Below are 12,597 nucleotides of genomic sequence, written 5' to 3'. Positions count from 1 at the left end.
AAACGATCCGGTCTTTTCTCGGAATAGATTGTTAATCACCCCAACAGTCGTTGCACCGTTTCGTGAACCGATGCATTAAAAAAAAAAAAAAGAAAAATTCGGAAAAAGGTAAAATAAAATTTGAAGAGCCATCGACTACACAGTTTTCCAAAAACCACCACCGAGTATCCAGCGCTGGGTACCTAAAGTCCTCTTTTCACGCATGCTTCGTATCCGTGCGTTATCTCTAACCGAGATCCGAGTTTTGGTCCAGAGGACGAGTCTGAGCGCTCGATGACAGCGGTCTGATCCGGGGTGAAATGAACTGTTTCAAGGTGTCGGGGAATTAAGGCAAATGAGCCGAAAGCAGTGGCTGAGCTAACCGGCGGGTATGAAAGAGGAAGCGTCGCCGCGTCTCCTCTCGGCGAGATTAAAGTTGTTCCGCCTTTTCAAAGCTCTCTCGTTACTTCGCGCGCAACTGCTGATATTACCACCACTAGCGGTTCTTCTTTCGAATATACTCGTAACCTCTGCGGTTATTACGTCCTCGGTTATATCAGAAATATAATACTACGGTAATCGGGGGTCGGGGGTGCGCCACGTGCCCCTGTGTAAGGGCGGGATTAAGAAGGGCGGACAGAGCCGGCGAACTGCCCTCGGTAACTGTAATGAAAGACATTTGTTAGAACCTGGTAAAACGCGCTGCACAAATCCTGCAAGATTGCGAGCTAAGATAGTCCGGCTTCCAGTCGCGGTACAGCTTTACTGCATCACCGGAGCTTTAACGGCCATACGTGTTCTTTTTTCCTTTTAATCAACGCGCATTTACGAGGCCTGAATATTTTTCGTCGCTGGAACTGTGCGCCGGGTTTAAAGTTACGTGGTCTGCAGAATTATTCCGTGTAGGTTGGATACCAGACGCGAAACAAGCCTGTATACGTGTCCCAATTCCGCTCCGCCGATTTCAAATCGTCCCGAGTCGTGACCGCAGCTTTGTTTTTTCAACACAGTATGAATTTACGGAATTTGGAGTATAAAATTTTGTACAGAATTCGGCGAACAATCGCTATAGGCATTAAAATTATGCGGTTCAATTCCTAAATTGAGCAATTTATATTCCTTCCGGTTCATAAGCGCGCTTCTCGGGGTTGCAAGCTGCTGTATGCAGCATTCGACGATCGGTGCAAAATTTACAAAGGCTCCCTACTCGTTGCGATATCAAATTTTCTTTATTCACCCAAAATTTCCTGTTACCTCTTTCGCTGTTTTTTTGTTGTTGTTCTTTTTTTTTCTGTTCGATTCACACGTTTTCACGGTACAGTTTCACGAACGCTTTTCTGTAACATTCGTTTTACATTTCGAGATTGAATTTACAGCGCATAAACGAAAAACAGAAGTTGAATTCAAATCACGAGAGACTCACAAATAATCAGTGAGTAGATATACTCTGGGTGTCCGGCTTCTGATATTTTCAAATTGAAATTCACAACCCACGTCAGTGATAATGGGATGAATTAGTCAGCAGGACCGGAAGTCGGCAAAAAAAGCAGCCTCCGCTCCTCTCGACACCTGAACGCCACGGTAACCCGGGTACAAGAATTCAAATTCGAACGCGCTTTGTTCAAAAGACACATCGAGTCGGATTAAACGAACAGCAAGCGGTTAAAAATCGGTTGAAAATTAGATGCGCGGCGATGGGGGGTGAAATGCAAGCGAGGGTTTACGATCGTCGAGGGCGCGAGTTGCACCGCAGGAAATAAATGCAGACGCGTCTATAAAGCCGGAGGAAAATAGTGAAAACAAAAGGAGCGTGGTGGTTTGGCGGATTGGGGAGGGGGGTGGAAGAGGAGGGGTATAAAGGATCGGAAACGTAAAAAATACAACGGTTTTTCGTTTTTCCCGGAGCGCCGTTGCCTAGCACCGAGGGAAAACTGCGCGCGCAGTGGCGCCGACGTCGAGACTCAGTCGCTCAGCCTCCCTTTCGTGGACCATATCCTCGCCTCGCGAGAGAGGCGTGTCATCCGGGTTTTCCTACGCTGCGTTACACATTTAACCCTGCCGTTCGGTTGCGGTGCGTTTTTGTGCGGGCTGTCGGGCGATAAGGGTGCGTTCTCGTTCAAAAGCCACCCCCGGTCGCGCGGAACTCGGAACTCGGTATTACGACTTCCGGTCACTCGGCCGTCTCCTCGCGTCGCATCCTCGTCCCTTATTCACTCACCGGCAGACGATCATGCGGAGAACAATTTGGTGGTCCAAATTTCATCCGGACCCACTGCAGGCCGCCGGAGAATTCCTGCGCTAAAGATGGATAATTAATCGTTTCTTCTTGTAAACTTGTCACTGAGATCACGTCCGCTTTGGTAAGATCATTTTTGGCATTGTACTAGAGCAAGATCGCTTTTCATGCGAGCAATAGCAGGCGCACTTTCGGCTTTGTTGTGACTTTTTAGAAGTAAACATTTGAATTTAACATATCAACAGGGACACGGTGATTCCGGAACAACTATTGCTTTCGTACCAGAAAATTTTTACCATGGAAATTTGATTGGGTTGAAAGTAAAACAGTCGATGTTACAACAGTCTGAACATTTCTGCCCGATGCGATATTTTGCACAGTTTCTCAACTAATCGCCACAAGCAGGTGGTCTGCGGTGGAGGAAATTGCAAGAAATTTAAACGTAACACCCTCAAAGAGCGTGTCGATATGAATGCTAATTGGCCAAGCTTGTGGCGTGAAATTAAACTCCGAGTGTTTCAGCCCCCCGATGGTGTATTACAACTTTTTCAAAGTTTGACAGTTTGTTTTTTTTTTTTTTATTTTCGCCACCCGGTACTTTCCCTATCAGTCAGTACATGCTCGACGAGCAATTAAATTAAGAATCTTTTCGATAATTGACGTAACTTATTAACGAGGCTTTGGCCCTTTGACGAAAAATTCCAAAGCGTTTCATGAGGCTGGAAATTCGATCGTACAAATTCGTCACTTTCAGCTTAGTTTCGAGGAAAAGCAGGTGAGCATATTAGGATAGAAAAAAGAAAAAAAAAAAATAAAATAAAATAAGCCCGAAGCGGAAAAGGGAGCGTTATATTTTTCGTGAAATTCACTTGTCAGTATGGAATTGGAAAGCGCTACTCGGAGACAGAGAAAATTATGCCGGGGTGTCGGATCGTCGACTTGTCCCCGATACGAGCAAAGTATCCCAGCAGATGTACGTGTATGTACACACGCTTTTGTGTTCTCGGTCCATTGTTGGGTTTGTTAAACGCCCAAATGTCACGGCATTAATTATTCATTCAGGAATGCGGACACTAATTGTAAGGTCGACGGAATTTTTCGACCTTTCCGACTCAACCGGCGGCGACCGCTTGCTGTGCGACAAACTGACTCAGGCTAAAAGCATTGATTTTCTCTGATATTAAACCGTCGCCCGATGACACGGATCTCTTTCTCTTTCTCTCCGTGAAAAAACATCCGGCGCTAAGAAGTCCCGGATCCTTCTACAAACCGGGTAAGCCGTTGTAATCTAATCGTTTTCTTACGGAAGCTCGGCCTAACTTGACTCGCTCCCTTCGCGTTTACCCTCAGCTCGCAGGTCTCTGGGAAATTGGAAATTTTCATTCCGAGTACAAGATTCCTGCCTCCCGGCGTCACGGATGCTGTTTTTCCGCTGTCTCCAATTTCTGTTTTCCTGCCTGTATTTTCACGTTTTTTTTTCTTTCTCTTCGCAACTTCTCTCCATTACCACCTATAGGGAACATTTTCAACCGGTGTTTTCAGTTGCACGACTCGAGCCAACTCTAGCCATTTAATCAACCTGGCAATCAGTCAAGCGAAACCAAAGTTTCAGTCTCACAGCTGCATGCAGACAAACCGGCGCGAGGTGGTTACTGTTAACGGAATAGTCAAACGGCGTAGAGTTGGATAATTATCTTGGATTTCGAGAATTGCCACGACTTTGCTCGTTCGCTTGTTAGAGGACGACGGATAGCCAACTTTTGCTTTTTACTGTGTAAAATTACATAATTATGCATAAATATACTTCCTCAGTTAGTTTCTACCATCAGTGTATGATACTTTTACTTTCACATATTTTTCCCAATTCCATCGAGCAATATACCGCCGCTAAGATCACCCAGGCGGTTGTAATAGATCCGAAGAAAACAATGTGAGATAGTTCGGGATTAATTGAATCGAGAATTAAATGGGTGGAATCGACCGGAAAATCGATGGGGCCTGAAACCCGTCTTGTGGAATAGGATTGTCAGGTCTGAGAGACTAACTTTGTTTCCGAAGCCCAGATTACGTTACGGAATTAAAGCAATTCGTCCACACCTGCTGCAAGCTGTGTAGACCAAAAAAAACTCTCGATTTGCTCGAAATTTCAGCATTCATTTTTACTGTCGGATGTGCTAGTATCTTTTCTACTGATCGGTAAATCGCAATTCGTTAACGCGAAGAACAATTGCAACTCTTCAATCGACTGTGTATGTAAACGTTTTTTGAAGCTGAAAGAAAACTTGTCGTTCAATTTCAGAATCTCCGGACAACGACTCTGTTATTATTATTAACTTCCGTTTGGTCCATCGAGTAACGAGAGTTATGATACAGAGAGAATATTTTTGCTCCATTTTCCGCTACAGTCTCGTCGGTAATGTCGCCCTTAATACCGAGTATTATCGCCTTGCCGGTGTTTTAAGGATCTTGTGGTATTGCGTTTACTTCCACAGCCATTTGTCGTGGCTTTGTAAAATTATCACCCCGAGCGAAACCGATAAATAAAACTGCAATTGCAAAGCCGCGCTGACAGGGGCGGGTATTACATGTTCGTCGAGATGAATAATAGTCGTTTTGGTTCGGGAGAAAAAGTTCGTAACGCGCCGTCACACTGTCAAGCAATATTCATAAAAATCCGTGGGATCCGCGATGCCTGTGCGAGTTATATTGTCTTTGTTAGCCTATACTCTTGAAAAAATAAAAATAAAATTTCTCTCGATACAGTAATTACGAATTAGAGAGATACATCCGGCATTTATTGACAAGCTGAAAGTTTTTATGCAACTTGACGTACGATTCTTATCGACGTGCTTCGATAGCTCGCCAACGGCTTGACGACGAGTGGAAACAGCCTCCGACCTGAAAAGCTGAAGACAAGTCGAATTGGCCAAGTTCTCTCAACGCCTGTCTCGAATTGTTTGCAGCTTTTTGTTCGGCAGCTTTACCACCGTTCGTGCTTATAGACCTGTTCCGTCGCCTTTATGAAGTCTCTCTTCATCAACGCGATGGGATAGACAGAAAGAGACTGGATATTTTTCTTTCCACCCAATTCTGCATCACAGAGAATAAAGCGTTTCTTTGTTGCGACACAGTTTCGGTACGTTCTGAGAGCTTTTTGTTTGCCGGAAAAAACAAGAGCCGACATTTTGTGCTTGCGAGAAAAAAACTTTTTTCCCCCGATAACCACGTTCTTCGTTATTTTTTTTTTTCAAATCCCGTATGAAATTTTCCGACAAAGAAGAAAACTATAGCTCCTGATTGAGGCTGCGGGATTATATATATTAGATTGGCGGTGGAAATGAGTCGATCGGCTTAAATTTTATAACGCTTCTTTTTTATCGTCGTGTGAGCTTAACAGAAACTTCCGTGTCGACTATTTTCTAAGGCGATAATTCGCGCGCTGTTCTACCACGAGGGGATATTTATTGCTTCCGAAGTATTTGAAAAGTGTTTGAAATTCCGGGTGGGTATAAATGCTTCGCGGACCGTGAAATCCGCGAATTTGAGAGTGTGAAAATTCTCGGTTACTGAGAATCCGCTCGTTCCGAGTCACGCCGAAACGTGGCAGAAATTATCTGTATTATTTGAACCCCCTTCGGGTTTCATCGTACAAATTGAAGCAGTCGATTCCCGTATTTATATCCCTTAGAAGCGAGTTTCAATCCGTAGCTTTCGCGCTGCACTAATTCACAATAATATTTCCGCCTAATTGGATAATCCGAGGTAACAAGCGTCTCAACTAGCGGAGCTTTCATCCTCAGCTATGCTTTTATGCGACTCTACACCGGGAGAATAATTGCATTACGTAAAAGCACTTTGGGCGGCAACAGCCTGCGACAATCGTCGACAATTGTCACACACCCGCTTTGGGTAGACGGCGACAGTGTGGCGGAAATTCACTCGTTAACAGCCTCTTAAATTTCCAAACTGTTCGGAATTTCGTTCCCCGTTTTGTCACGCTAATCCGAGCCGCGGAGCTTTCGTCCTTGTCGCCAAATTTACCACATCAATGATTCAAAACGCGGACCGCAGATCCGCGTGTCCATCGTTCGAGGGCGTTGGCGTAACCATTCTCTTTCGCTTCTGGTAAAATCGTTCGTTAACTCCGGCATTGGGCCTTTTACATCGAGTTAATTTTGTCTACCGAAGCCGCACCCTCCAATCGCAACCCCGTTTCACCCCCTAAAGTAGTTCTAATTGAAAGCCAACCACTGCGAGCTTAAATTCGAGCTTCGAGTCTAGTCCAGAGTCTCTATTAAATTCTCTATTACAACGGTTACTAGGGTGCGGATACAGGCAGAGTCTCAGTTTGATCCCTGCTCCAGAACACCGGCCGATATTTCACCGTATTACCACGCACGCCTGTAGATGCATTCCTCGTACCCACACATCTGGCCCAGCTGGCTGAGTTACGGCCAATTTATCGCACACGAGTTACAAGTCCGTCATTTTTCCTTTTTCTCAAATTCTATAGATCGATTTTTTTATTCGCGTTATTTAAACCAGTCGTGTTTCCAAGATATTCGTTACGAATTCTCGATATCGTCGACCGCGGGTTGTCTCATCGATTGCGATTCGAAATCGCGTCGCTACTTGCACGGCTGCAGTCTCGTCTTTGATACATTCTTCGGATGCAAGTTCACGTTCATCGCTTTGCGTCGAAGCGACTTCACAGCGCGATGCGAGATGGATATCATCGCGTCGCATTGTCGCTCCCGAGGTGTCTGTAACGTATTCAGATTTTAAAACGAGTCAGTAACCACTCGTTCGCTATTCACGAGTCTCAACCTCGAGAGTCTCGATCCTCCGAGAAATAGAAGCTTCTCCCGCTATGCAGTTACGAGCTGTGCTCTGTAAGGTCGACGCAGCGTTTCGATTCCCTCGGGTTTTCACGTCCCGTTATACCCGCGTTATAGGTATGTTACACAGGTACTTCCCATCCTTCGCCGACAGCTTCGCACCATTTTTGCTTCAGGGATTTAGCGAGTCGAATACTCTCGGGCACGAAGCATGTACACCAAAGATTCCCGTGTTTCCTTTCAGCGATACACGCACCTTTGGACCTTTTTCCTTACTCGTATCCCGATCCCACCGACCCTCGAGCCAATCCGCTCATGGACTTCTCTCAGGGTTGCAAAGTCACGGATTGTTTCTCGCGAAACGACCGGATAAGAATCTACGGAATCCTCGAATTCGTTTGTCTCGAGACTGGAGAAAAAAATCTCGTTTCGTTTATGACTTTTTCAATTCGGCCGGAGAATTCGGTTGATTTGTTGCGCTATATTCGGCGGCATATCTCCGCTGAAAAGATTTTCCTTCGAATCACTTCTCGAAATGTAAAACATTTCACTATTTCAATAGAAAAGCGTGTTACGCCAGCGTTAGTCATCCGCGGGAATGTTCGCGGCTCGAAAGTGAAGGACATAAAGTACAGAAATCAGAAACGGCGTCGAAACGCATCGGTATGGGTGTCGAATTCGCCTGCATTATAAATGCTTCAGCCTCGCAGCGCTCTACCCGAGGGAATCCGCGGCTTGTCGCAGGTTTCAGGTATAGCCAGCCATCACTACTCCCGCGGAATTACCCAGAGGCTACGTTAGAATAGATCAGTACGGTATAATTTACCGGCTCCGTGTACGCGAAGACCAAACAAATTGGCCCGCTTTACTCTACGGAAGCGTTGAAAATCGAAAAAGCGTTTTTTTTCCCCATCAAATAACATACCGCGTGAGCAGCGCAGTTTCGAAGATTCTCCGACACTCCATACGCTGAAAACGTTACGTTATCTTTTTTTCTTCTTATTCCAGCTTCGGAACAGTCCGGGGTCGCAGGTATCGCGGAATAGGGTGAAATTCTATCCATGGGTTGAACCCGCGTCCGCGTCCGTGTTGTGGATTACAATAAAATTTGATATATTGCGACACTTACCGACCATCCTCCTAGGGCAAGGTTTACAAGGTTTGACTTTAAAGGCCTTATATGAGAGAAATAAATTGGAAAAGTTTGTTTCCAGCAAAGAAAAAAAAAAAAAGATATGAAAAAAAAGGAAAGAAAAAAACAACTACGCGTATATAAAGCAGAGTCTAGTGGCTGCCTTGGCGCAAGGCGGCGGGGTCACGTAACTTTAGGTACCTAAGTACTTGTGCAGGATACACAGAGCGTGCAAGATATTATATACCTGTCTACAATGTACGTATATGTGAGGTGTGGGTCGTACACCGTGATATCCTGTATCGCGCCACGCCAGAACGCCCTGGAGGGAAACGTTTACTTGCGCTTGAGTGAAAAAGTTGACTAAGTAGGTATACGTGAATTCACAATGTTTTTTACACCCCTGGCTTTGAACGAACAGTTTCAACGTTCTTACCCGACGAGCGTACGAAAACAAGTGATATTCAGTTCTGCTCGAAGGTTTCTTAGCAGGAAATAATCGGGTAGAAGAAAAAAAATTCATTTCCGTTTTTGTAGCATTTGTATCTCGAGAAATAGTTTAAAGGTATTATTATTTATTAATTTAATAGTTTAAATCGACCCTCGCATTTTCGTTACAAAATTTGTAAACGCATGTACCTGAAAATAGCATTACTACTGCTACTTGCAATACCATCGGTTAAATTATGGTCATTGTAATATTTAGATTGAAAATCTCGGAATTTGATAGAGCGAACTGAAAGTTGAGTAGTCGAGACACTACCTCGTTCTTTACATTGAATCTCACAGAAAATTGAATTAGGTTTTTTTCATAGCTTCGCCGAGTGAGCAATCACGCTGGGAGATTGCGATGTTGTGCAAAATACTAGACGCCTATCTTCAATAAAGCTTATTATACATTATAAAGTATAAAGAAGCGGCTTGGTAAATTTCCGAGTAGATGCTTATCAAGCTAGCCATCAACTCTTTTATTTTTCAAATCCCTCCAGCCGGGCTGTATAAATCTTTCCCTAATTATCTCGCCGAGTTAATTAACGTCCTTTGCCCGAGGCAGCCGGGTGTCGTCTGAAAGCTCCGCTACGTCTCTAGACCAAAGCCTTTGCATGCTGTTTTTTGCTCACCTATTATGCGTCGCGGTACCGTTTCTGTGACACAAAGCAGGTTGCGTCTTTTGGGGGGGCCGAAACCTTTGCCTTATGGACTTGAACCCACGCGGAAGATCCGTGAAAGCTCCATACCTTGAAATTGGTCCGCTATTACCAATCCAGCCTGGTAAACCGACTGCAGTTTTTTCTCTACCTTTCTCTTTTGTATTTATCCTTTTTACCGATCTCCTTTCCGAATTAGCGCTGCAGAAAATTTTTCAGGCAGTTCTAGGCGCGAGTAAAAGAACAGAATTCTTTGCTATCCGGGGCGTTAACAAAGAAAGCTCGTATCGCCGGGGCGTTGAACGAACGAACGAGCGAGTCTATCGTATGAATTCAAATCAGATGTGGACAATGGAAATCGGGCAGACGGGATGTTGAACGATCGGGCCGCCGCATTTGCGAGGGTTCCTTTTACCGGGGACATAATTGAAATGGAACGGGAGCGATTGCATTTTTATCGCAATATCATAGACAGCGCGCGAAGACAGTGGAATTCGAGACATTCCATCGATCAGCCGTCAGACGGTGAGCAAGAATTTAAGCGTCGTGGCCAAGGGTCGAAAATAATTAGCGCAACGACCGGCCGATATCGAAGATCAATTCGCAGCTCGGTCAGCACGCCGTTCCCGTGTTGCTGACACATTTCCATAATTCACTGGCCCTCCGAACGGCCCGGGCAGTGTTCGGGAATCCACTATGGAAGAGGGATCGGAGTCACGGTCGTTGGAGAGAGACGGAGTATCGCTCACCCCCGAGGGAAGCTTTCCGAACGTAGTCCGGGGTCAAACAACAATGCAAGATAGGGTGAGCGGTGTAATCCCGACATTGTCCATCCCGGTATTGTGCCTACGTTCAAGTTGTAACCACTAGAACCAACCACTCCGAACCCTTCAGCCTCTCCAGCGTCTCGAACATGTTCAACGTTTCGTACCTTTGACTCGAATTGCGGGTTCTCATCTTCGCGCCGCGTTCTTGGTCCTGCCAACCCAAATATCAGCTTCAATTTCTTTCAGGGTTATCGCATACAGGCGAAGAAGTGTCGGATTATCGGTTGCACAGTCTCTCGAAGATTCGTAACAAAAGAGTGTCGGATTACGAACGAGAAGTAACGATTCGTAAGCTGCTGGGACTAAAGGGAACCGAACGAAATTTCATTGAAACAATATCTCTTTAAGATGCGAGGAATAATTTTGTAATCCGTGAAAAAAATTTCACCGTTATCAGCAATATTCGAGCAATGACATTTTTCCGTTGTTTTCATCAGCGCCAAATACGTAACTTTGTTAATCGATTCTCTAAAAATCGCGTAGTTGTAGGTATGCAAAATTATGGTTACGTCCAAATTATTGAAATCGTGCTTCACCGGAAAACGTAAATTAACGTTGTTGAAATGTTAATAAACGCAACAATCGAACGCACCAGTATCCAAAGTTGACACGATAGCCGAACCGTCTTCAATGAAATTGTGAATATTTTATTTTTGGGCTCTATGCGAGGAAAAGGTTCCTTGAACGTAATTACAAAAAGCACGCGAGTTTCGTTCGGTTGGCGGTTTTACCTGTCGAGCATTTTCACCTACTTTACGTGGAAATCAGGGCTGAAATCCGACGCGGGATATTCAACTGGGCCCACCCTGCAGGGTTGAGTGTCGTTTCAAGTCGGTACCTCGAGCCTATGGCGTAGCGGATGTCGAGTATGTCTCGGTACACGCATACCTTCACATCCAGTGGATCCAGGGGAACCCCCTAAGTGTCCTAATTTAAAGCAAAGTACACCGTATTCCTTTATGAAGGCACTTCGTCTTTGCTTCTCTCGCACGGAAGCCGCCCTTTCAGCAAGATGACGCTGTAAAACGTTCCATACCGATGTAATTAAGCGAGGGCTCACAAGTTTGTCAAGTTTAACGCGTTTCTCCAACCTCTCCGGATGTCATCTTCAAAGGCTTTCCTTCCTTCCCGCCTATACCTTTTATATCTTCCGATATCTCCGATCGTTTCTTTCCCCCCGGCGGCACGCGAACTTCAACCAAGTATTTCGTTCTTCTGCCGATTGTTCTTTGAACTCGGTTTCTCTGTTATTTCGTCGTAAATAATGGTATGAAAAACGGAGGTTCGGCGAATTCGCTAAGTTTCTTAGTTGCCAAACTATTCTTCCGTAGATTTTTCGGTAATTCGAGATGCCGAAGACATATTTGCGCACAGATAAAAAATTAAAAATCTAAAGCACGAAGTATCATGAAATTATTCAGAATTGGCATATCTGTATTGAATTCGTAAATTCGAATCGACGGATATCATTCCACTCTCACAACCGTGCAACGTGCGGGCAATCGACGTGTGTAATCAACGTTGCAAAATAATAACTCGCGTTCGACTCGGATAAAACCTCTGGCGAACACCCAACACAGGGTGGAAATTCAACGAGTCGGTGTTCGAGTCCGAGGCACGTTATCCTGCCGAATTACGAGCTCCCGGGTTTTCCGCTATAAAATGGGGATGGGATATTGAAGGGGTTTCAACGGCGTGGATGCCGCGATGGGATCGAAAGAAAGATCCTATTTGGGGAATATTATACGAGAAATCAGGAGCCCTCATCTCCGCCTCCGCGCCTCGCCAGCGAGTCCTTGGAGGAGCTTAGCGGGAGCAAAGGAAGGATCCTCCGCGTAGTGATTCAGGGGCGGTTTCCCCCGGATTCGTAACCCCTGCCTGATCGCCTCTCATCCCTTGATCGCCGTTTGCCTACCCGGGAATTCGCCAGCAGGGAAATTCCCGGCGCACGTTTTAATCTATGTGCAAAAAGTTTACGTACGCCAGGGCTCGATGCGTACGAAAATTATTAAATTTCCCTACTTTCTCGTCTGTTCACGTGCCGGAAGCGGCGTTGAATTTAAGCAGGCTCTACTTTTTCCGCTCGCGTTTCAGCCGTTACATTGAATTACAAGCAAAATATCGCGAACCTTCGCTGCGAACGCGAGATTGACTATTAAAAATTTTTCGATATCCCGCGAGTCGCGAAAAACCTGGAAAATTTTGATTTTATCGGTTACGTAATGTTTTTTACTCGTGAAAATAGAAACGAGCTCTCAACCCCGTGACGGCCGAAACGCTACCGCACTGTTTTTCGCATCCGGATAAGACCGGCGCGAGGGGGAAAAAACGCATTTTTCCCGACTAAAAATGCCATCAGCGAGTATCATTTTCCCCGGTTTGCCCTTTTACCCTTTTAACCTTTTTCACGAATCGTTACTCACCCGTGTTTCACGTG

At 45.2% G+C, this 12,597-nt stretch overlaps 1 protein-coding gene across 2 annotated transcripts in view; it reads left to right on the top strand.

The window, feature by feature from the left end:
- The first annotated feature begins 1,976 nt into the window (after window positions 1-1,976).
- LOC107219701 overlaps window positions 1,977-12,597 on the top strand; it is a 108,301-nt gene continuing 97,680 nt past the window's right edge. For both annotated transcript variants that reach the window (XM_046733034.1, XM_046733033.1), the window contains exon 1: window positions 1,977-2,339. The gene's annotated coding sequence lies outside the window, so the exon portion shown is untranslated. The remainder of the gene's footprint in view (window positions 2,340-12,597) is intronic.

Source organism: Neodiprion lecontei, chromosome 2 (assembly GCF_021901455.1).
Source record: "Neodiprion lecontei isolate iyNeoLeco1 chromosome 2, iyNeoLeco1.1, whole genome shotgun sequence".
Taxonomy (NCBI): domain Eukaryota; kingdom Metazoa; phylum Arthropoda; class Insecta; order Hymenoptera; family Diprionidae; genus Neodiprion; species Neodiprion lecontei.
The sequence above is the reverse complement of the archived record's forward strand: the minus strand, read 5'-3'. Positions and strand labels throughout refer to the sequence as shown.